The sequence below is a fragment of the Schistocerca cancellata genome, chromosome 8 (genome assembly GCF_023864275.1).
Source record: "Schistocerca cancellata isolate TAMUIC-IGC-003103 chromosome 8, iqSchCanc2.1, whole genome shotgun sequence".
Classification (NCBI taxonomy): Eukaryota; Metazoa; Arthropoda; class Insecta; order Orthoptera; family Acrididae; genus Schistocerca; species Schistocerca cancellata.
This window is the reverse complement of record NC_064633.1, coordinates 96,937,406-96,961,331: the sequence shown is the minus strand read 5'-3', so window position 1 is coordinate 96,961,331 and position 23,926 is coordinate 96,937,406. Positions and strand designations below refer to the sequence as shown.

At 42.7% G+C, this 23,926-nt stretch overlaps 1 pseudogene; it reads left to right on the top strand.

The window, feature by feature from the left end:
* Positions 1-23,926, top strand: part of LOC126094506 (myogenesis-regulating glycosidase-like) — a 49,552-nt pseudogene that overhangs the window by 10,004 nt on the left and 15,622 nt on the right.

The window sequence follows — 23,926 nt, the reverse complement described above, 5'->3', positions numbered from 1 at the left end:
TACGTTGTGCTGAGAAATAGCTGTTCAGAAAAACGTTCGGTACGTTGCGCCGTTTACGAGTTAATTAGGGTTGAAGTTAGCCAATCAGGCCGTAGCACGTGCAAATTCAGGTGGCCCCCCCAGAGACGGTGTCACCTAAGGCTTTTTCGTCTGGTTTCCTAAAACCGAACAACAGGACTGCACAAAAAATGGACATTGGGCTGTAGTAACGATGAAACCCGAGCCAAACGCTGAGCAGCCTCCTTCGCTATCGTTTACTCGGTGAGAACAACTGACACTAAGCGTATGTGGTGGCCAGCTTGAATTCGCGCGCTAAACGGCCTGATTGGCTAACTTCAATGCTAATTACTACTACTACATTTATACTCCGCAAGCCACCCAACGGTGTGTGGTGGAGGGCACTTTACGTGCCACTGTCATTACCTCCCTTTCTTGTTCCAGTATGGTTCGCGGGAAGAACAACTGTCTGAAAGCCTCCGTGCGCGCTCGAATCTCTCTAATTTTACATTCGTGATCTCCTCGGGAGGTATAAGTAGGGGGAAGCAATATATTCGATACCTCATCCAGAAACGCACCCTCTCGAAACCTGGCGAGCAAGCTACACCGCGATGCAGAGCGCCTCTCTTACAGAGTCTGCCACTTGAGTTTGTTAAACATCTCCGTAACGCTATCACGGTTACCAAATAACCCTGTGACGAAACGTGCCGCTCTTCTTTGGATCTTCTCTATCTCCTCCGTCAACCCGATTTGGTACGGATCCCACACTGATGCACAATACTCAAGTATAGGTCGAACGAGTGTTTTGTAAGCCACCTCCTTTGTTGAGGGACTAAATTTTCTAAGGACTCTCCCAATGAATCTCAACCTGGTACCCGCCTTACCAACAATTAATTTTATATGATCATTCCACTTCAAATCGTTCCTCACGCATACTCCCAGATATTTTACAGAAGTAACTGCTACCAGTGTTTGTTCTGCTATCATATAATCATACAATAAAGGATACTTCTTTCTATATATTCGCAATACATTACATTTGTCTATGTTAAGGGTCAGTTGCCACTCCCTGCACCAAGTGCCTATCCGCTGCAGATCTTCCTGCATTTCGCTACAATTTTCTAATGCTGCAACTTCTCTGTATATTACAGCATCATCCGCGAAAAGCCACATGGAACTTCCGACACTATCTACTAGGTCATTTATATATATTGTGAAAAGCAATGGTCCCATAACACTCCCCTGTGGCACGCCAGAGGTTACTTTAACGTCTGTAGACGTCTCTCCATTGATAACAACATGCTGTGTTCTGTTTGCTAAAAACTCTTCAATCCAGCCACACAGCTGGTCTGATATTCCGTGGGCTCTTACTTTGTTTATCAGGCGACAGTGCGGAACTGTATCGAACGCCTTCCGGAAGTCAAGGAAAATAGCATCTACCTGGGAGCCTGTATCTAATATTTTCTGGGTCTCATGAACAAATAAAGCGAGTTGGGTCTCACACGATCGCTGTTTCCGGAATCCATGTTGATTCCTACATAGTAGATCCTGGGTTTCCAAAAACGACATGATACTCGAGCAAAAAACATGTTCTAAAATTCTACAACAGATCGACGTCAGAGATATAGGTCTATAGTTTTGCGCATCTGCTCGACGACCCTTCTTGAAGACTGGGACTACCTGTGCTCTTTTCCAATCAATCATTTGGAACCTTCCGTTCCTCTAGAGACTTGCGGTACACGGCTGTTAGAAGTTAAACGGTGCTACGTATCGAATTTTTTTTCTTACCCTTTATTTCACAGCACAACCTACCCTGCAACATCCTTACAAACTTTCCATTCTGTTTCTGATAGCCGTGTATGTGCGGTGTCTTTTCTTTAGGACGTGTCCAAAGGAACAGACACCGCATAAATATGCATCATTCGTATCTCTTTGGTCAGTTGGCGCCTCCTTTCCTCCCACAGAGGCCAGTGGCTGGGAGTGGAGTGGACAGGCCCTGTCGTCGGGTACATTACACAGCTCCCATCTTAAATACTGCAAATTTTAACAGCAACTAAATTTGTTGCATTTACGTCGCAGTGGTTCACAAATAACATCCCACATTGTGTTTCCACCCATAGCCAATAGTTGCACTCTACGTTCGTCTCACAGCGATGATCTGCATGCTATGTAGCCATTGTCACATACGTCCCTAAACCCGGATCTGTGTACGCTATTTATAGCTTTATCCACAAAATGACCAAAGATCGCCATTCTGAGAAATTAAAAAAAAAACAACTTACATACACGACTAGGTTTTTTTGAGTCATCAGTCTTCTGACTGGTTTGCTGCAGCCCGCCAGGTATACCTCTTCCGTGCCATCCCTCAATAGTTTTTGCCCTCTACGGTTCCCTCTAGTACCATGGAAGTCATTCCCTGATGTCTTCACGGATGTCCTATCACCCTGTCCTTTCTCCTTGTCAGTGTTTTCCACATATTCCGTTCCTCTCCGATTCTGTGCAGAATCTCTTCATTCCTTACCTTATCAGTCCACATAACTAGTATCACCTACTAAAAGATACGGAATATCAAGACTTTCGCAAGTCTGTGGCAAAAAGTTTCAGAAATACATGAAAGCCATAGAAAAAATCAATACATATTATAAAAACAGGTTTATATACATGTGTATGTACGTACACTGAAGGGCCAAAGAAACTGGTATAGCCATGCGTATTCAATTGTAGACATATGTAAAATGGTAAATATGGTGCTGCGGACTGCAACGCCTATACAAGAAAACAAGTGTATAGCGCAATTGTTAGATCGGTTAGTGCTGCTACAATGACAGGTTACCAACATTTAAGTGAATTTGAACGTGGTGTTATAGTCGGCGCACGAGTGATGGGATACAGCATCTCCGAGATAGCGATGAAGTCGGGATTTCCCCACGAATGAACCCCGTCAATATTAAGAATACGGTAAAACATCAAACCTTCGATATCGCTGAGGCCGGAAAAAGATCCTGCAAGAACAACATCAACGACGACTGAGGAGAATCGTTCAACGTCACAGAAGTGCAATCCTTCCACAAATTGCTGCAGATTTCAATGGTGCGCCATCAACAAGTGTTAGCGTGCGAACCATTTAACGAAACATCATCGATATGGGCTTTCGCAGCCTAGGGTCACTGGTGTACCCTTGATGACTGTACGGCAAAAAGCCTTACGCCTCGCCTGGGCCCCTTCATTGGACTGTTGGTGACTGGGAACACGTTGCTGGATAAACGAGTCTCGTTTCAAATTGTATCGAGTGGACTGACGTGTACGGGTATGGGTACAACCACATGAATCCATGGGCCCCGCTTGTCAGCAAGGGACTGTTCAAGCTGGCGGAGGCTCTATAATGGTATGGGGCGTGTGCAGTTGGAGTGATATGGGACCCTGATCCGTTTAGATAGGACTCTGATAGGTGACGCGTACGTAAGCATCTTGTCTGATCACCTGCATCCATTCATGTCCATTGTGCATTCCGACGAACTTGGGCAATTCCAGCAGGACAATGCCACACCCTACACTTCCAGAATTCTACAGTGTGGCTCCAGGAACACTCTTTTGAGTTTAAACACTTCCGCTGGCCACCAAACTCCTCAGACATGAACATTATTGAGCATATCTGGGATGCCTTTCAACGTGCTGTTCAGAAGAGATCTCCACCCCCATGTACTCTTACGGATTTATGGAGAGCCCTACAGGATTCATGGTGTCAATTCCCTCCAGCACTACTTCAGACATTAGTCGAGTCCATGTTACGTAGTGATGCGGCACATCTGCGTGCTCACAGGGTCCCTACATTATATTCGGAAGGTGTACCAGTTTCTTTGGCTCTTCAGTGTATGTATGTATGTAGGCACGTATTCCTCGTTTCCTTCTAAACCACTTGACTGATTTGAACCAAATTTGGTACACAGATCACTTATTGCCTGGAAAGAATCGCTGTGAGGTAAGAACCGTCTACCCATCAAAGGGCGTGGGCTTGGGGGTAAAAAGCAGTGTAGACCACAACTCGCGGATACCCATACTTCAGACATTCAGAATTTGAGAACGAGAGCACTTAATGACTTGCAACAGACTTTACACATAATTTTAAACCCTGACGAAAATTTTTTCACAGACAACCTTCAAAAAAGGATAAAAGTAAAAAAGTTTGTCGCTTACTACTTTTTCGCTATTCAGACATTAAAAATGCCGCTTGAAGAATGACGTTTCAATTTATTACTTCTTTACTACTACCTCCATACGCAACACATTTCAAAGGCGTTTTACACATATGCAGCTGAATGCACCTAAAAAAATATGTCATAGTGCAACACATAGTTTATGAAATATGACCCCATAAACAACGAGATGCGTGGAAAACTGCAACATCATGCATGACGTATAAATTTATTACTTCTTTACTACCTACTGTATACATAAAATATTTCACAGGATATATCTGGATATATCTGCTACATTATACTATTCTTCAGTCCATTCGTCGGGAGATACAATGTCATAAACATTGAACTACGCGAAGATAATCTGAAGGACGAAATTCGCTAGACGTAAAGGAAAATGTGTGTACAAACAGGTGTGCAATATGTTTTATATGAACTATATTTGACATATGCGTACGCGAGCAAAGCTACGGGCATAAATCTCATACTAAACGTGTGAAACGATTTCCGCCAAATTTAGTACATCTATTAGTTACGATCTGGAAAGCCATACGGTCAGGGTAAGAACCACCAACCTTGTATTGGGGTGGCTGTGATAACTTGGAGAGAGGAGGAGTGAGGAGGAGTTGGACAGCGAGGGACAAGGAGACGGATACAGGCAGGACGTCGTCAGAGAGAGGGGATGGGGAAATGGAGAGGGGAGAAGAGGAGGTTAACAGAGAAAGGAAAGAGAAGGACATGGACAGAGACAGGGAGGGGAAGAGAAAGGCAGTGATGGGGAGGAGATGGATAGAGAAAGGGGAGGATAGTGGAGGAGAAGGACAGAGAGGAGGTGAAGGAGAAGATGGACAGAGAGAGAGAGACTATATATACACAGGGTGTTTCAGAATTACATAGACATACTTCGACGATATATTTAACATGTCTTGAGGGACTAAATGAGCATAGGAACCCGTGTCCGGAAACTTCATCCAACTATGCTACAGAGTTTCGAAGTAATAGGCGCCGGTGCCTGTATATACAGGGTGAGTCAGGAGGAAAGGTACACTAATGGTGATACTGAACAAAAACTCTCCTAATAAACATATGCCCTTTTCTTAACCGTTTCCGAGTAAACCAATGAAAACAACTAGGAACGGGAAACGTGTAGCGTGGTCCTTACTAACCGTGTCCGAACGCAGTTCACTTGCGCATGATGCAGTTGTCTACCTCACGTCTCAGTCGGACAGTGCTTTTCGTAGTGCACGGTTCTACAGTGTTGTTAAGTGAACAACGAATACAGTTTTGTGTAGTGAAAATGCCACGGATGTTCACACGTGCAGAGTATGCTGACATGGTGTTTGTCTATGGTTTGTCCAATGGGAATTCCAGAGCTGCTGTGCGAGAATACCAACAACCATTTCCGAATCACAGAGTGCCAGATAGCAGGGTGTTTCACGGATTGCGTGAGCGTGGTACGCCTCCCAGGATAAATGTTGTCTCTGGTGGGCCGCAACTCTACTACTAGCTCTAGAAGAATTACTGCCCAACTTAGAATACCATAAACACGAGTGATACGCACAGTAGACGAGCACGGTCTGTATCCCTTTCATCGGCAGAGTGTACAACATCTGCATGAAGGAGATGCTGCCGCCCGGCAAGAATTCTGTCACTGGATCATTGCCAATGGTCGATTAATTCCACGTATTCTGTTCACTGATGAGTCAACATTTACCCGTAACGGAATCAACAACACGCGCTACTCTCATGTATGGGCAAACGAAAATTTTCACGCTACTGCGGAAACGAATTTTCAACGACGTTTCTCAGTCAACGTGTGGTGCGGTATTATTGATGACCAGCTCATCGGTACAGTTGTTTTAGATACCCGTGTTACTGGGACACGGTATCTTGAGCTTCTTCAAAATGTGGTACCAGAATACGTGGAGGATATCCCTTTGGCAACACGAGCTCGCATTTACTTTCAGCCTGACGGAGTTCCAACACATTCCGTACGGCCAGTGACACAGTATCTCAACGCAACGTATCCCGGTCGTTGGATCGGTCGCCGTGGAGTCACTGCTTGGCCACCGAGGTCACCCGATCTTACCCCATTGGGGTACTGTTTTGATGGTGGCTGAACAGCGACGTCTACAAGCGCAGAGTGGACGCAAGAGAGGAACTTCTCGCTCGTATTTTACATGCATGTCCCCAGGTAAAGGAAGGCAAACTTGAGCTCCGATCGGCGGCACATCACCTGTCTTCAACATGCATTGAAGTTGACGGTGAACTGTTTGTATATCTTCTGCGAGGAAACGTACACAATTAAACCATAACATAACAGTATCTTAGTTTACCGTCACCTAACCCTTTCTCATTCCTAGCTGTTCCCATTGGTTTACAGGAGACGGTTGAGAAAAGGGCATACGTTTATTAGAAATTTTTTGTTCAGAATCACCAGTACTATCATCCGTCAAAACATGTACCTTATCTCCTGACTCACCCTGTACATAGATGTATATACAGGAGGATTCCACGATGTTACAAACTACCAGGGATGATGGGGAAGGACAAATGGTTCAAATGGCTCTGAGCACTATGGGACTCAACTGCTGTGGTCATTAGTCCCCTAGAACTTAGAACTACTTAAAGCTAACTAACCTAAGGACATCACACACACCCATACCCGAAGCAGGATTCGAACCTGCGACCGTAGCAGAAGCGCGGTTCCGGACTGGAGCGCCTAGAACCGCACAGCCACCGCGGCCGGCGGGGAAGGACAAATAAATCAATTTGAGGTTCGGGGCTCTGGCCCAGAAACGACCGAGTCTGAAGTTATAAGCAACGATCGTTCTGGTACTTCTGAAAGTGGAATACATGTACCGGTACTATTGCTGTTGAGATTACAGGGTAGGCACTTTTCTTAGATGCTAGTATGGACAAAACAAGAAAAAAAAGTCTCGTAAACATGTGCTCTAAAACGCATTCCTTAAGAATTATGAGCTGTTGTTCAATAGAGGAGATGTGTTTCTCAGTAACGCAGATGAACAAGCGCTCATACTTCCTGAGGTATGCATTTTAGAGCGTGTGTTTTGATCCATACTGTCATCTCTGAAAGTTGCCTACCCTGCAATCTTCGCAACAACAGTACCGGTACATGTATTCCATTGTCAGATGTATCAAAAGGATTTTTGCTTGTAACTTTCGACTCGTTAGCTTCCGGACCTCAATTTGATGTATTTATGTTTCTGCATTATCTCTGGAGAATGTTCTGGCTACATTTTCGCGTTTACGTACATACCAGCAACAAAAACGTATCATTATGTACGGGAAGTCAACGAGACACAGTAACGAAAAGAAATGAAGTAAATATATGTAAATTGAAATGAATATTATAACGCATAGAAATTCAATTAATTAGAAGGGATTTACGCTAGTTGGTAAGCACAAGTAACATTCCCTTCGCTGTTTTCTGGGTATAAATATGTGCCTTTCACCATCCTCTTCCTTGTCTTTTCATTTTAAAAGTTTAGTTGTCTGTCACAAATACTCGCACTTTACTCTCTTTGAAAACATCCTTTGCTCTGTTTCTAAGCAGCAGTCTTCATCTTACGAGCACATTTGTCCGTCACTTTAATGCAATAAGTCTACTACAGTCACACCCTGAACTACAAATTAACAGCTACAACGATACCTCATATCTACTTGAAATTAAGCATCCTTTGCTGAATTTGTTCTCATGCTACGAGATACCCCCCTCTATTTCTTGCTTTGAGGATTCTAACTTATCTCGTTCACTCTACTCACAGACAAAAACTTTTGAACAACGTGTGTCCCCAAGCAAAAAAGGAATAACGTTGAATAATCTCTATGGACCGGCTAGTTTGTGATTTTTTTAATGGTCATTTCTTTTCCTGAACTCTCACATCAGGATAAATCTTTGCATTTCTTCTGTTCCATCACTAAATTTCTATTTGACAGAACTTCGATATACTTCTGAGAAATGGTATACTGTTCCTGAATGTAACCTCTCACTTCACGCCACGCGGGATTAGCCGAGCGGTCTAGGGCGCTGCACTCATGGACTGTGCGGCTGGTCCCGGCGGAGGTTCGAGTCCTCCCTCGGGCATGGGTGTGTGTGTTTGTCCTTAGGATAATTTAGAATAAGTAGTGTAAGCTTAGGGACTGATGACCTTACCAGTTAAGTCCCATAAGATTTCACACACATTTGAACATTTGAACATCTCACTTCGCACATAATAATCTACGCTGCTTTCTACTCTCACTTTTTCCCTCCAGCTTTCAGTTACACTGATGCAATCTCAATAATGAATTCTTCTACAGTGTATTATCCTGATGCCTTCCAGTAGCATAACATCTTCCCTCTAGAAATGACAACTTCTTTCAAAACGCCATTCTCCTCAACAAATCAATTTAATACATCATGTACATTCATTAAATATATACGACTATGCTTCTCTTCCACAGCAATGTTCCTCTTACATTACTTGTTTCATAGCCTCCAACACTTCCTCAACAAAATAACAACTTATAAAAACCTGCTGCTCCCATGGAACAGGTAGGTTACTGCTTTAAGATCTCACACTTTGCTCTCGTTTCTCATACTGGAACTTAATCACATGCATTCTAATGCTACCATCACAACTCTGCCAAATTTCCCACATTTGAAAATAGACCATAGGTATTATTGTCTTCGTGAATTGTCCGGTTTTCTTGCAGACACTGTTCTGCTGCGCTAAGAATTTTGCGCTCGAGCATATGAATTATTTTGCTAATCATTGGCCCCTCTGCTGCTACACCAATTCCGTTTTATAGCTAAAGAAATACTGTCTTCCTTCATTTTACAGGTGGGCAGAGCAACGACATTGGTTACGTTTCAGTCCGTGATGAGGAGGACTTGCTTAGGCCCTGTCACCTGAGCGCTTCTGACGAAAACTGTTACGAGATCTACGAATCGATAACCTCAGTTCTGCATGGAGGCAGGGCCAGTGACTGCTTTCATTTGAATATCACCAGCAACTCGACATCCGGCATGGTGATGTACTGCACCTGTTACTGTGACAGTCACCTCTACGGCGGTCCTGGACAGTACAACCAGTCGTGGCCCATAGAGTACGACGTGTACGGCCACTACTCGTATGTTACTAAACAGGAAGACAACGTCGGCATTGCCGAGAGGTACTGGTTGTTCTCTGATGGCACCTACATCTACGTGCCGCCGTACGTCCCGCTTTTTATCGATCAAAATACAAACGAGTCAGAGGATTCGCTGTGCCTAATCGCGGAGAACAAACCTCCTTATCCCGTGGACCGGAAGGACATGGTAATGGAGCTGTACGTGTGTGATTTTGACGATGCCCAAGAAGCCCACGAGGATGCTGTGGAAAACTTCCTAGGTAAGCCTTCAGGCATCCCAGACGAGCGAATGGTCACATATCCCATTTGGTCGACTTGGGCGCGGTACAAGAGGAACATTGATGAGGCGACGGTGAGGGAGTTTGCGTCAGAGATACTCTCCCACGGTTTCAACAACAGCCAGATAGAGATCGACGACATGTGGGAGATATGTTACGGTAGTCTGACATTCGACTCTGAAAAATTCCCGAACATCACGGTTCTCGTCGACGACCTACACGCGCTGGGATTCCGGGTCACGCTTTGGGTGCATCCGTTTGTGAACTTGGACTGCGAACCTTACCACACCGAGGCTCTCGACAGTGGTTACTTCGTGAATAACACTGATGGCTACACCAACACGACCTGGTGGAATGGAGAAGCTGGTATCATCGACTTCACTAATCCCGAAGCAGCGGCCTGGTGGGCGGGACGCCTACGGGTGAGTATATTTTTTGACAATATTGTACTACAGTGCCCATAGAAACAGAACTAGTTAACTGTAGAGTACTTAAGCTTAATCATTAAAACAATTTTTTAAAGTAGGAAGTGAGAGTAACTCGAGGTGTCCCGTAAGAGAAAGAAGCTATTGCGGATAAAATAATATACCTGTAATTACACCAGATGCTGAGGACAAGTGGTAGTTGTAGAAAATAACGCACTTAGATATGATCTCATATTTGAACATATCCCTTGAGTTTTGTTTTGGTGATCTATACTTGTAGTAAAATTACTTCATATGGTCTCATACATCGATATCAGTCATGCACTTCCATTCTTTCCACCAGTGCAGAGAGAGCATCTGGTACATAACGTTGGTTCTACATCAAGTAACTCATCGGCTTTCGTCCTGTATCTGACTGCTTAGCCTGCTCGATAGTACTTAATACGTTATTTTCTCCTTTTATGCTAACTTGGCTGCGATCTTTACTGGGGAAATGAAAGTAAGACGTTCAGTGGAGCAACGCTAAAAAGAATAAATTCAGAAGTTGGACAGAGAAAATATGTTTAAGAAATGTAACTGGGAAGAAATTGAAGATAACGGAGGAATGTTTCTATTTGTTTAAAAACGTTTAGGGAAAGAAAGATATAAAGCGACATGTCAATTACAGATGGCATAAATAAAGTGAATGCATACAAGGGAAATAGTGCAGATTATAAAAAGAAAGTGGTCGCTAAGACATATTCTGCATTTAGAAAAGTCACAATAACTCTCGGAGAACTTAAAACACTCACGTCAACAAATACTGCTCTGCCCAAAGCGGAAGAGGGAGCAGATATGTGGATCACTACAACAGGAAGACGAAGTAGATGTCAATTTAGAGGACAGTGGGAGTCAGAGTCAGAATTCGACAGAATTTTGGAAGGGCTGCAGTCAAGGAAGGCGAAAGAGCTCGATAAGATTCGCGCAGAATTCCTAAAATCTTCATGGATGTTGCAACCAAACGATTATTTAGGTCAGTGTATAATATGCGAGAAAGTGTTGACATTTTCGAAGAGTATCATCAACACAATGCCGAAATAGGAAGGGCACATATGGAAAAAGTATCTCTTCTTTTACGTATGAAGTCCAGTTTTCTCGTCCTGCTTACATTCAAATAAGTTGCAAGCAACTAACTGTTTCTTGGTAAATGTTCTGTCATTAGACATAAAATTACATTAATAATAGTTGTAAATAATAGATTTCAGCTATCAGTCGTCCTTTTTCAATTTTATTGGCAAATCTAGATTTCAGCTAGAAACTAGCCATTCTCAATGCTAAGAATACAAGAGGTACATCGTTAGATGATGCCATAAAAAGTTGCAATTAATGGCTTAACTCATATGGTTTGTATATTACATACCACTAACATTTGTGATCAACGCATGTAATGCCTGTTAGTCGGGCTTCATCCACAGTTCATTGAATACTACTGTTTGCGGAAGGCGGGCTGTTGGAGGAGAACACATCAGTTGGTTACATGGCGCCATCTGTGTGAACTACATATAAACCTCAAGGGAAGTAAACCACTTCAAATTTAATGACATAAAATGAAACGTAAGTAAAAGTCTTGAATTGTCGTCCGACTTATTTCATATTTATCATCAAGTAATAAAATTTCCATGTTCACTCCTTGTGAGTCGGTTATTATTATTAAAACATTTAAATTACGTCAGGTGGGTAAAACAACTTTTTTAAATTTTTTAAAACATTTTTTAAAATTTATAAAACACTAGAAGACAATTGCTGTATAACCCTATTAGTTGATATGTCTTAAATATATTTATTTTTATATCTCCCTTTATTAAAACGTAATAAGTATATTGTTCATCATATTTGCGAAATAGTTCATGGATGGAGCCAAACATCATTTAAAAATGTTTAAAAAAATTAAAAAAGTTTTACCCACCTGACGTAATTTAAATGTTTTAATAATAATAAGTGACTCACAAGGAGTGAACATGGAAATTTTATTACTTGACGATAAATATGAAATAAGTCGGACGACAATTCAAGAATTTTACTTATGTTTCATTTTATGTAATTAAATTTGATGTGATTTACTTCTCTTGAGGTTTATACATAGTTCACGTAGATGGCGCCATGTAACCAACCGATGTGTTCTCCATACAGCCCGCCTTCAACAAATAGTAGTACTAAATGAACTGTGGATGAAGCCCGACCAACAGGCATTACATGCATTGATCAAAAATGTTAGTGGTATGTAATATACAAACCATATGAGTTAAGCCATTAATTGCAGCTTTTTATGACATCTAACTATGTACTTCTTGTAGTCTTAGCATTGAGAATGGCTAGTTTCTAGCTGAAATCTAGATCTGCCAACAAAATTTAAAAAGGCCGACTGATAGCTGAAATCTATTATTTTCAAGTCAATATAACAGTCACTGAGTGCAACAGCCTTCTGAATGTACGGTAACCTGACGTTGATAATAGATGACGTTAATAGTTCTTTTCACTTTTTTTTATTTTTCTGTAACTTATGTTAAGAAAAAGAGTAAATAATACACTGAGATGACAACAGGTATGGATTACCTCCTAATATCGTGTCAGATCCCCTTTTGCTCGGAGTAGTGCAGCAGCTCGATGCGGCATTGTCTCAAAAAATAGTTGGAAGTTGCCTGCAGAAATATTGAGCCTTGGTGCCTCTAGAGTCGTCCATAATTGCGAAAGTGTTGCTGGTGCAGGATTTTGTGAATGAACTGACCTCTCAATTATGTCCCACAAATTTTCGATGCGGTTCATGTCGGGCGATCTGGGCAGCCAAATGCTTCGCTCAAATTGTCCAGAATGTTTTTCAGACCAATCCGCAAATGCTGCAAATGAAGGGTAGCCGAGCATAACCATTTCCAGTCAATGATCTATTCAGTTGGATCCATCCAAACACAGACCTCACCATTATGGAGCCTCCAACAACTTGCCCAGTGCCTCGTTAATCTGGGTCCATGTCTTCGTCGAGGCTGCACCACACTCGAAACCTACCATCAACTCTTACCAACTGAAATATGGACTAATTTGACCAGGCCACTGTTTTCCAGCCATCTAGGGTCCAACCGCAAAGGCACTCGTGTCGGTCGCCTTCTGCCAAAGCCCATCAACGCCAAATTTCGCCGCTCTATCCTACCAATATGTTTGTTGTACGTCCCACATTGGTTCGGCAGCTATGTCACGCAGTCTTACTTGCCTTCTAGCACTGACAACTCTACACAAATGCCGCTGCTCCCGGTAGTTAAATGGAGGCCATCGGCCACTGCGTTGTCTATGGTGAGAGGTATATTCTCGGTACATTGTTGACACCGTGGATCTCGGAATATTGAATTCCCTACCGATTTCTGAAATGGAGTGACCCACGCGTCTAACTCCAACTATCACTCCGCGTTCTAAGTCTGTTAACACCCGTCGTGGTGCCATAATCACGTTGGAAACCTTTTCATATGACACTGCCCTTTTATACATTGCGTATGCGATACTACTGCCATCTTTGTATGTGTATATCGGTATCCCACGACTTTTGTCACCTCGGTGTACAGAATTAGTAATGTGTAGTCTATAAAACAAGCAAAAATTTATGTTGTCATGAGTGTTAAGTAAGTCAAGCGGAGATGTATTCTATATCTCTCGTATTTATGGTAAATAAAAACAAACCTAAAGTAAGGGTGAAAATGAAACTAAACAGCGTCGTAAGAGATAATATGGAGTAATAACTTTACTGTATGAAAGCATTTTACCTTAATAAATTGATTTGTCATATTTCTTCAAAATTTAGGTTTTCATTTTCTCAGAAAGTCATTTTTGGGCTTGAAACACTTTAGGCAGTTAAAACGGAATTATCAGCAGACGTAGATGTTGGTATATATAAATATAGGAGTGCATTTCTGTGTTCGTTCTACTTGTCCAAGTCCTTCAGAATTGCCTTACTATCGCTCAGCGAGTGTACTTCCATGTAGCCAGCTGCCTCATTAGCGGATAACCTGATAACCCTGCTAGCTCTATCTGATAACCTGCCTGTGCGCGTTAGTTTGATGCGGCAGCTACCGAGTACCGAAAAAAATTGACTAGATGACACGTAAATTTATCATCGAAAGAACAGACTTAGGGGTATCAAGCAAAATTAGTGACTAGATTTAGGATTTACTTGCAGGGAGGACACACCTTGTTATCCTGGATACAGGGTCATCGATAAATTTATCTTGGGTGTAGAGTCATCCACAAATGTAGAAGTAATTTCAGGAGTGTAAAAGGGAAGTGTAATGGGACCCCTACTGCTCGTGTTGTATATTAATGACATTACGACAATATCATACGTAATCTCAGCTTTTTCCCAAATGATAAGTGGTGGAAAAATTGGCAACGTGCTTTAAATATACAGAAATTTAAAATTACGTCCTTCATAAAACGAAAACTATCTAGTAAACCATACCTGCAATATCATGCATTCACAATTAGAATCCATCAAGCCGAAGAAATAGCTGGGTGTAACAGTTTGCGTGCATATTAATTGAGATAAACACAGGGATCCAGTCGTAGGCAAAACAGATGACTCACTTCGGCTCATTAATGGCGGGATAGTAGGAAAGTGGATTTAATCGACAGAGGAGATCGTTTATAAATCATATAGGTGTCCCATTTCAGAATATTCCTCGAGTGTGTGGGACCCGTACCATATAGGATTAACAGGTTACGCTGAGAGAAGGATGCCAGAATGGCCACTAGTTAGTTCGACTCATGGAAGAGCGTTACGCCAATGGAAAACTCAAACTGGCAGACTCTAGAAGAGTGACGCAAATTATACCGCGAAAGCCTACTTATAAAATTTGACAAACCTGTTTCAAGTGAATGATCTAGAGACATTCTTTAGTCTCCTACAATTTGCACCAGTACGGATCTTGAAGACAAGTACAGACTAACTACAGTATTTAAGCCATCTTTACTCTTTCAGTACACGACTGGAACGGTAAGAAACCCCGACATGCTATGTACCCCTTGTCATGCAGATCGCAGTGGTATATGGACTGAGTGTGTAAATGTACTCGTGGATGTACTCGACTCCGCCCGTCAAAAATTCTAAAATTTCTTAGAATGAATCATATACTTGCAAAGATACAGAGTATAATTGTCTCTTTGTTATTAGTCGAGAATGTGGCGAAGTTTGCAATGCCTTTTGGAAATCGTGGAAGACAATCGACCTGTTCACCTGCGTGTACTGTTTGGGGGGTATCGTGTGTTAATAAAGCAGCCAGGCCTCCCTGAGCCCGCAACCTTTCTTTGAGGGAAAAGTCCTTTACGAGAGCGATATAATGCTCGAGCATAAAATAAACAATGTTATCCTGCAACAAGAGGATGTTATCGAAATTTATCAGTAATTCTGTGAATCTGATCTATAATACTTGTGTTAAAGAGGAGTGATCTGCACTCTTTTCGTGTCATGGATAAGAAATCAAATGGCTCTGAGCACTATGGGACTTAACATCTGTGGTCATCAGTCCCCTAGAACTCAGAACTACTTAAACCTAACTAACCTAAGGACATCACACATACCCATGCCCGAGGTAGGATTCGAACCTGCGACCGTAGCAGTCGCGCAGTTCCGGACTGAGCGCCTAGAAAGTCATGGATAAGACTTTTAGGTAATATGAACTAGGAAAGGAGCTAACTGAGCTGTATGTTGGTTGTAAAACTTAATAGGAATCGCGTCTTGGCCTGATGCATTGTTTGCTTTAAGTAACCTTAATCGTTTTACAATGACAGTGTGCTTATTATTTACTGTGCACAGTGGTTTTACATTGATATGGTACTATCCTCTTGATGATTAAATTTTCAAATGCGGAAATTAATATTCAGTTTACTGTTAACGCCTTAAGGTTCAACATTTGCCTGGCCCACGAGTAATTTAATGGAAGGTTCGGAATAGTTTATTGCTTGAACAAAGAACCAAGACTTCCTGGGTTTGTAGTTGATCTTTCGCCAGAATCTGACAGTGAAAATTATTGTAGACTTGATATATGATCCAACGTATGGATGCCATTGAATTTTCTCTATCAGTTATCCTCAACTCTCTTTGGCAGCGATAGGGCAGCAATCTCTTTTTCACAAAGTTCTCCGAAATTTACTGTAAATCAAAGTGAGTCTTTATCGTCTTCTATTATTTTACTTGGAACTTAAAAACAACTGTACTGTTTTTGCAGGACGTGAACTAAGTGTTCTGAGTAGATTCTTGATGACTGTCCATCCTTCGACCAAACATGTTCCCCTAGATTCTTTCGTAACCTTTTTGCCTTCGGTGACCACTGCCCCTGTAACATGTATTTTACAGCCACAAGCTTGAGATGAAATCTTTTAAACACAGCTAATCCAACACCCGTTCCAAATATCTGCGTTTACAAAAAAAGGAAATTGTCCCTGTTCACAGAACCATCTCAGTATCACTGAGATCTATTTGTAACAGAATTCTACAACATGTTTTTAGTTCAAACATTATGATCTATCTGGAATGAAATATCCTCACCCATGGGAATCAGTAATGTATCTGAAAAAATCTGTCTTACGAAACTCAGTCGCGCTCGTCACACGTGATATCTTTCGTGCGGTGGCTACCGTGGATGTAGGAAACCAGGTTGATCCGATGTTTCTAGATTTCCGAAATTTTTTAATGTCTTCCAAGGAGCATACATTTCTAAGAGATATCTGACTAGATTTGCGACTGAATCGAAGATTTCCCGAATAGCATGATGCACCCTGAAAGGTGAGCCATCTACAGACATTGAAGTTTTATCTGCTGTGCCGCTGGGGGAATGTAATGGGACCGTAGTACTTCATGAAGACATTAATGATATAACGGCTTGTATTAGTTGCTGTCTGATGCCTTTTGCAAATAATTTAGTTCCTCTCAATGATGGTGTCATGTCCGGTAAAAACTGCAGTTAAATCTGGTTCGATCTCAATCATAAGTCAGCCTGTTGCAGTGTCTGGCAACTGTCTCCAAGTTTACAGAAATGTCCTTTTGCTGCTGAACTGAAGAATCACAACCAGAATCAGTCATAGAACACAGATTTCTGAGAGAAACAAAGTGTAGAGAGGAACGATCGACGACATAGGCGTGTTTCTAGGTAAAACAAGGGACAGGCTACTGAAAAACTGCAGAAAAAAATGGAGACATTAATGTTATGATATCAGGATCATAGAAGGAATGGAGACGTAAATCGTTAAAGGATTGTTTAATCAGCGAAAGAATATAACAAAAATTCTGAAAAAGCTTAGCTGGGAGACATTCTAAAAAAGGTACCGTGCGACATGCGACAATCAGCCTAGCAAACTTCAAGAACTGGAAACAAGTTTATTAGTCATTCAGTTGCACATCTGTACTCTATAGATAATATTAGACAGATAACAGTATATAGAGGGACAAACATTGTTACTAGCACAATCATTTAATAGAACAGGAAGAAAATCTAACATATAGTACAACAAAACATACTTTCTGTCACGGTTCTGGAACATGGTTGGGTTTATTATTTCCTTTTTTTGCATATGAGTTACCAAAACGATAATGTAAGAAGCTGTTCAGCGCTCATCAGAAACTGAAACTACGCTACAGATGGATTAGCAATGCAAGGACAAGTGACTAACATGGGGAATTCCCCATCATCCCCCCCCTCCCCCCCAAAACCAGATTTAGTGGTAAGATGGCCTAGTGGACAGCCCGTCAAAATTGAACAGACATCAAGCCCGAAAAGAGGAAGAAGTGTGCTGAACTTTGAAAACAGAAGCAAAATAAAAACTGTACGGTTCAAGCTCAAGAGGAGCAATATCGAGCAAATTAGTATCTATCTACATCTACATCTACATCCATACTCCGCAAGCCACCTGACGGTGTGTGGCGGAGGGTACCCTGAGTACCTCTATCGGTTCTCCCTTCTATTCCAGTCTCGTATTGTTCGTGGAAAGAAGGATTGTCGGTATGCCTCTGTATGGGCTCTAATCTCTGTGATTTTATCCTCTCTTCGCGAGATATATTTAGGAGAGAGCAATATACTGCTTGACTCCTCGGTGAAGGTATGTTCTCGAAACTTCAACAAAAGCCCGTACCGAGCTACTGAGCGTCTCACCTGCAGAGTCTTCCACTGGAGTTTATCTGTCATCTCCGTAACGCTTTCGTGATTACTAAATGATCCTGTAACGAAGCGCGCTGCTCTCCGTTGGATCTTCCCTATCTCTTCTATCAACCCTATCTGGTACGGATCTCACACTGCTGAGCAGTATTCAAGCAGTGGGCAAACAAGCGTACTGTAACCTACTTCCTTTGTTTTCGGATTGCATTTCCTTACTATTCTTCCAATGAATCTCAGTCTAGCATCTGCTTTACCGACGATCAACTTTATATGATCATCACTCCTAATGCGTACTCCCAGATAATTTATGGAATTAACTTCTTCCAGTTGCTGACCTGCTATATTGTAGCTAAATGATAAGGGATCTTCTCTTTCTATGTATTCGAAGCACATTACACTTGTCTACATTGAGATTCAATTGCCATTTCGTGCACCATGCGTCAATTCGTTGCAGATTCTCCTGCATTTCAGTGCAATTTTCCATTGTTACAACCTCTCGATATGCCACAGCATTATCCGCAAAAAGCCTCAGTGAACTTCTGATGTCATCCAAAAGGTCATTTATGTATATTGTGAATAGCAACGGTCCTACGACACTCCCCTGCGGCACACCTGAAATCACTCTTATTTCGGAAGATTTCTCTCCATTGAGAACGACATGCTGCGTTCTGTTATCTAGGAACTCTTCAATCCAATCACACAATTGGTCAATAGTCAAGGCTTCGTGATTGTGTGCTCACGGTGTTGGGCCGGCCGCGGTGGTCTAGCGGTTCTAGGCGCTCAGTCCGGAATCGCGCGACTGCTACGGTCGCAGGTTCGAATCCTGCCTCGGGCATGGATGTGTGTGATGTCCTTAGGTTAGTTAGGTTTAAGTAGTTGTAAGTTCTAGGGGACTGATGACCACAGATATTAAGTCCCATACTGCTCAGAGCCATTTGAACCATTTGAATCACGGGTGTTGGACTGCGCCAATAACCTTTCAGCAAATATCCACTTGCCTAAAATCAAACCTACTTACATAAAACACAGTAAAACCGAGAACGTTTTTTTTAATCATTGGCTATGATAGATTATGAACAGACATTTAAACACCGGTGAGGAAGACAATAAAGACAACAGCACTCAGAAGCCTACAGTGGGTCGGTCTGCCCTCGTTCACTCAGGTGAGACAGGTGGTGAGCCCAACTACACTTCATCTGTCGGAACCCAAACCAAGGGACAGCCATGGACCGACCGACAAACGACTTGCTTGCCATCAGTCGGTACATGAGAACTCAAACACAAAATGTTACAAGCGTGATTATCCACAATCAAATATGTATATTTATTAAGCTGTCAAAACTACACACCGTGTTGGACAGCGACAACAGGTGAGGAAAGGACACTGCTTGAAATTATGTTAGTGGCCAAGTCAGGTAACCGGAACACCAACGGCCACAGGGCAAAAAATTCCGCTGGTGCACTATTTTTAGTCAACCAGTATAGTTAATTCCACATCATGGGGGCTAAATTTCAGCAATACAAACAATCAATGTTGCTCACAGGAAAACCTCCCCAACAGCGAACCACCGAAACGAACCACACAATATGAATGGACGTGGGTGGCTTGGTTACTTGAAGCCACTGCTCAACTCTGACGTCCTGGGTCGGTAAACCACGAAGCTCGCAGCGATCGGACAGCTCCACACATGCTCCGACACTACGCAGGGACCGACAGCGGACCCACCCAACTGCCCGCACGGAGATATCCTCGCTGGTCCGAACCAACCGACCGACTAGCCGCAGAATGCCGACAACATCTAAAATAGTCGTCAGTGGAAATAACGCCAACTACACAGACAGCCTGAGAAACACTTGCACGAAGACCTGAACGTTACCCAACAGTAACTAAGCACGCACGAAGAGAAATCGGGAGTCGATGCACACGTACACAGCCGACTCATGAACGATCGGCGAGCCAAAACGTGCAGTCCGGTAGGACGACCGACCGACGATCCACCAAGACCGTGGCCCGGCTCAAGTGATGCGTGGCGGCAATGGTCGGGCGAGGCATGTCGACGCAGACCTCACTGGTGCTCCAAACCGACTGCACCAGTGCCGCATTTCAACTCCCCGACTGGCAGGTCCAGATTGCGCTCCAGACGCGTTCCAACCGACTGGCAGACCCGAACTCGCGACCCGAACTCCCTTACGACAGACAATGACCGAGAAGTAATAGCATTCAAGCAAAGATAAAAACTAAACGAGCAGCGATAGAAATACACCGTTTGTTGCAATATGCTTGGGACAACAGTACATTTTCAGGCAGACAAACTTTCGAAATTACAGTAGTTACAATTTTCAACAACAGATGGCGCTGCGGTCTGGGAAACTCTATAGTACGATATTTTCCACATATCCACCATGCGTAGCAACAATATGGCGTAGTCTCTGAATGAAATTACCCGAAACCTTTGACAACGTGTCTGGCGGAATGGCTTCACATGCAGATGAGATGTACTGCTTCAGCTGTTCAATTGTTTCTGGATTCTGGCGGTACACCTGGTCTTTCAAGTGTCCCCACAGAAAGAAGTCACAGGGGTTCATGTCTGGCGAATAGGGAGGCCAATCCACGCCGCCTCCTGTATGTTTCGGATAGCCCAAAGCAATCACACGATCTTCGAAATATTCATTCAGGAAATTAAAGACGTCGGCCGTGCGATGTGGCCGGGCACCATCTTGCATAAACCACGAGGTGTTCGCAGTGTCGTCTAAGGCAGTTTGTACCGCCACAAATTCACGAAGAATGTCCAGATAGCGTGATGCAGTAATCGTTTCGGATCTTAAAAATGGGCCAATGATTCCTTTGGAAGAAATGGCGGCCCAGACCAGTACTTTTTGAGGATGCAGGGACGATGGTACTGCAACATGGGGCTTTTCGGTCCCCCATATGCGCCAGTTCTGTTTATTGACGAAGCCGTCCAGGTAAAAATAAGCTTCGTCAGTAAACCAAATGTTGCCCACATGCATATCGCCGTCATCAATCCTGTGCACTATATCGTTAGCGAATGTCTCTCGTGCAGCAATGGTAGCGGCGCTGAGGGGTTGCCGCGTTTGAATTGTGTATGGATAAAGGTGTAAACTCTGGCGCATGAGACGATACGTGGACGTTGGCGTCATTTGGACCGCAGCTGCAACACGGCGAACGGAAACCCGAGGCCGCTGTTGGATCACCTGCTGCACTAGCTGCGCGTTGCCCTCTGTGGTTGCCGTACGCGGTCGCCCTACCTTTCCGGCACGTTCATCCATCACGTTCCCAGTCCGTTGAAATTTTTCAAACAGATCCTTTATTGTATCGCTTTTCGGTCCTTTGGTTACATTAAACCTCCGTTGAAAACTTCGTCTTGTTGCAACAACACTGTGTTCTAGGCGGTGGAATTCCAACACCAGAAAAATCCTCTGTTCTAAGGAATAAACCATGTTGTCTACAGCACACTTGCACGTTGTGAACAGCACACGCTTACAGCAGAAAGACAACGTACAGAATGGCGCACCCACAGACTGCGTTGTCTTCTATATCTTTCACATCACTTGCAGCGCCATCTGTTGTTGAAAATTGTAACTACTGTAATTTCGAAAGTTTGTCCGCCTGAAAATGTACTGTTGTCCCAAGCATATTGCAACAAACGGTGTATTTCTATCGCTGCTCGTTTAGTTTTTATTGCCGTTTCAAATATACCGGTCATTTTTGAAACACCCTGTACTAAGAGAAGGGATATATCGATAAGCGCTGCTAACGCCGCTAACTGTCAGGTAAAGCGGCAACTCAGTGACAGTAGTAATTTAAATTAACGTAGTGAGGTGGAAGTATGTTAAAACATGGTGTAAAATACATGATGGCGGAAACACGAGCCACGCGCGGCACAGACATGACCGTGTAGTGCTTGTAAAAAAAAACAATGTATTACGACATGTGCATTCACCAATAGGACACTTTCCCGACACTGATGAACGTTTTAAAGTAATTCATCTGGATTTGATAGGGCCAATGCCTCGTATTGCTTAACATGCATCGATACAGTTACATATTGGTCAGAGATAACACCACTTCAGGATATACAAGCAGAAGCTGTAACTCATGCTTTCTTCAATTGTTGGATTACTAGATTTGGCACATCTCATCAAACAGTAACTGATCGCGGAAGAGAATATAATTCTGATTTCAAGTACTATTAAAAATATGTGGTTGTAATCAAACTCAACCTACTGCATATCATCCTTAATCCAATGGAAAAATAGAAAGATTTCATCGCACATTTAAAGCTGCAATCCGTTCATATTCAGCTACAAAATGAACTCAAACGATACCTGTAATCCTTCTTGGTTTTCGTTGCTCAATCAGAGAAAACACGAATGCTACGATAGCAGAAATGGTTTATGTTTCACCCATCAGGATACTTGGTAATTTTTCAAAAAGTCGGGACAGAAAGGGATTCAGACTTACCCCAATTTGTTTCACAACTATAACAATATATGAACCGGCTGAAACCTGTACAAATAGCTCACAAAGTAAAAGAGATACCATTTGTATACTAGCACCTCAGTACTTCAACACACGTATTTGTAAGGGTTGACAGTGTTAAAAAGTCGTTGGAACATCCATATGAAGTCCCATACGAAGTCATGGAAAGAACACCAAAATTTTTTGGACTCGAGCCGCGCGGGATTAGCCGAGCGGTCCAGGGCGCTGGAGTCATAGACTGTGCGGCTGATCCCGGCGAAGGTTCGAGTCCTTCCTCGGGCATGGATGTGTGTGTTTGTCCTTAGGATAATTTAGGTTAAGTAGTGTGTAAGCTTAGGGACTGATGACCTTAGCAGTTAAGTCCCATAAGATTTCACACACATTTTTTTGTTTTTTGGACTCAAAATTAAAGACCAAGTAAAAAACATTTCTATCGACCGATTGAAACCTGCGCATTTGCTGAACGAAGACGTTAGATTTCCGGATGATACTCCAATTTCACCACCACCGCAAGACAAACAACCTGAAGATAAAAAACCACTAACATCAAGATCGCAAGACTAGTGGACGTGGTACATTGGCTCAAGTGGCTCTGAGCACTATGGGACTTAACATCTGAGGTCATCAGTCCAATAGAACTTAAGAACTACTTAAACTAAACTAACCTAAGGACATCACACGCATTCTTGCCCGAGGCAGGATTCGAACCTGTGACCGTGGTACGGTGAATTATACCGTCTTACTGAGAACGGGGTGATGTGGGAGCAGGTTGCTCTTCCATATAGTGTTTTGGTGTGTTAGTGAGTGTTTTGACGTCGATAAGGGTGGCGTCAGAGCTATATGTTCTGTGATATCACAAGAGACAAAAGACGATTGTATTGCTTTTGAGAGTTGTAAAATGTATCGTTGCCTAAGCAACACACCGATTCACATCTTATGAAACGTTATAATAAAGAAGTTTTGAGTTCTTATTTGTGTGTGTCTTTACGTGTGTTAGACACCACCGACAAGACTGTGGCAGTTAGTCCTGCGTTGCATGTTAAAAAGAGAGCGAATATGTGCGGAAGCCAAAACTTTTGGAAAATTTTTTAAAGGTGCTGAGGAAGGTAGAAGGAGGCAGTTGGTACCCCAGTCATGGATGAGAGCCTTTTAAACAAACAGGAACGTATTCGCATTTTTTTTTGCCTCAGTGGTGTTATTTTTTGGCTTGTATTTTATGGGCAAGTAT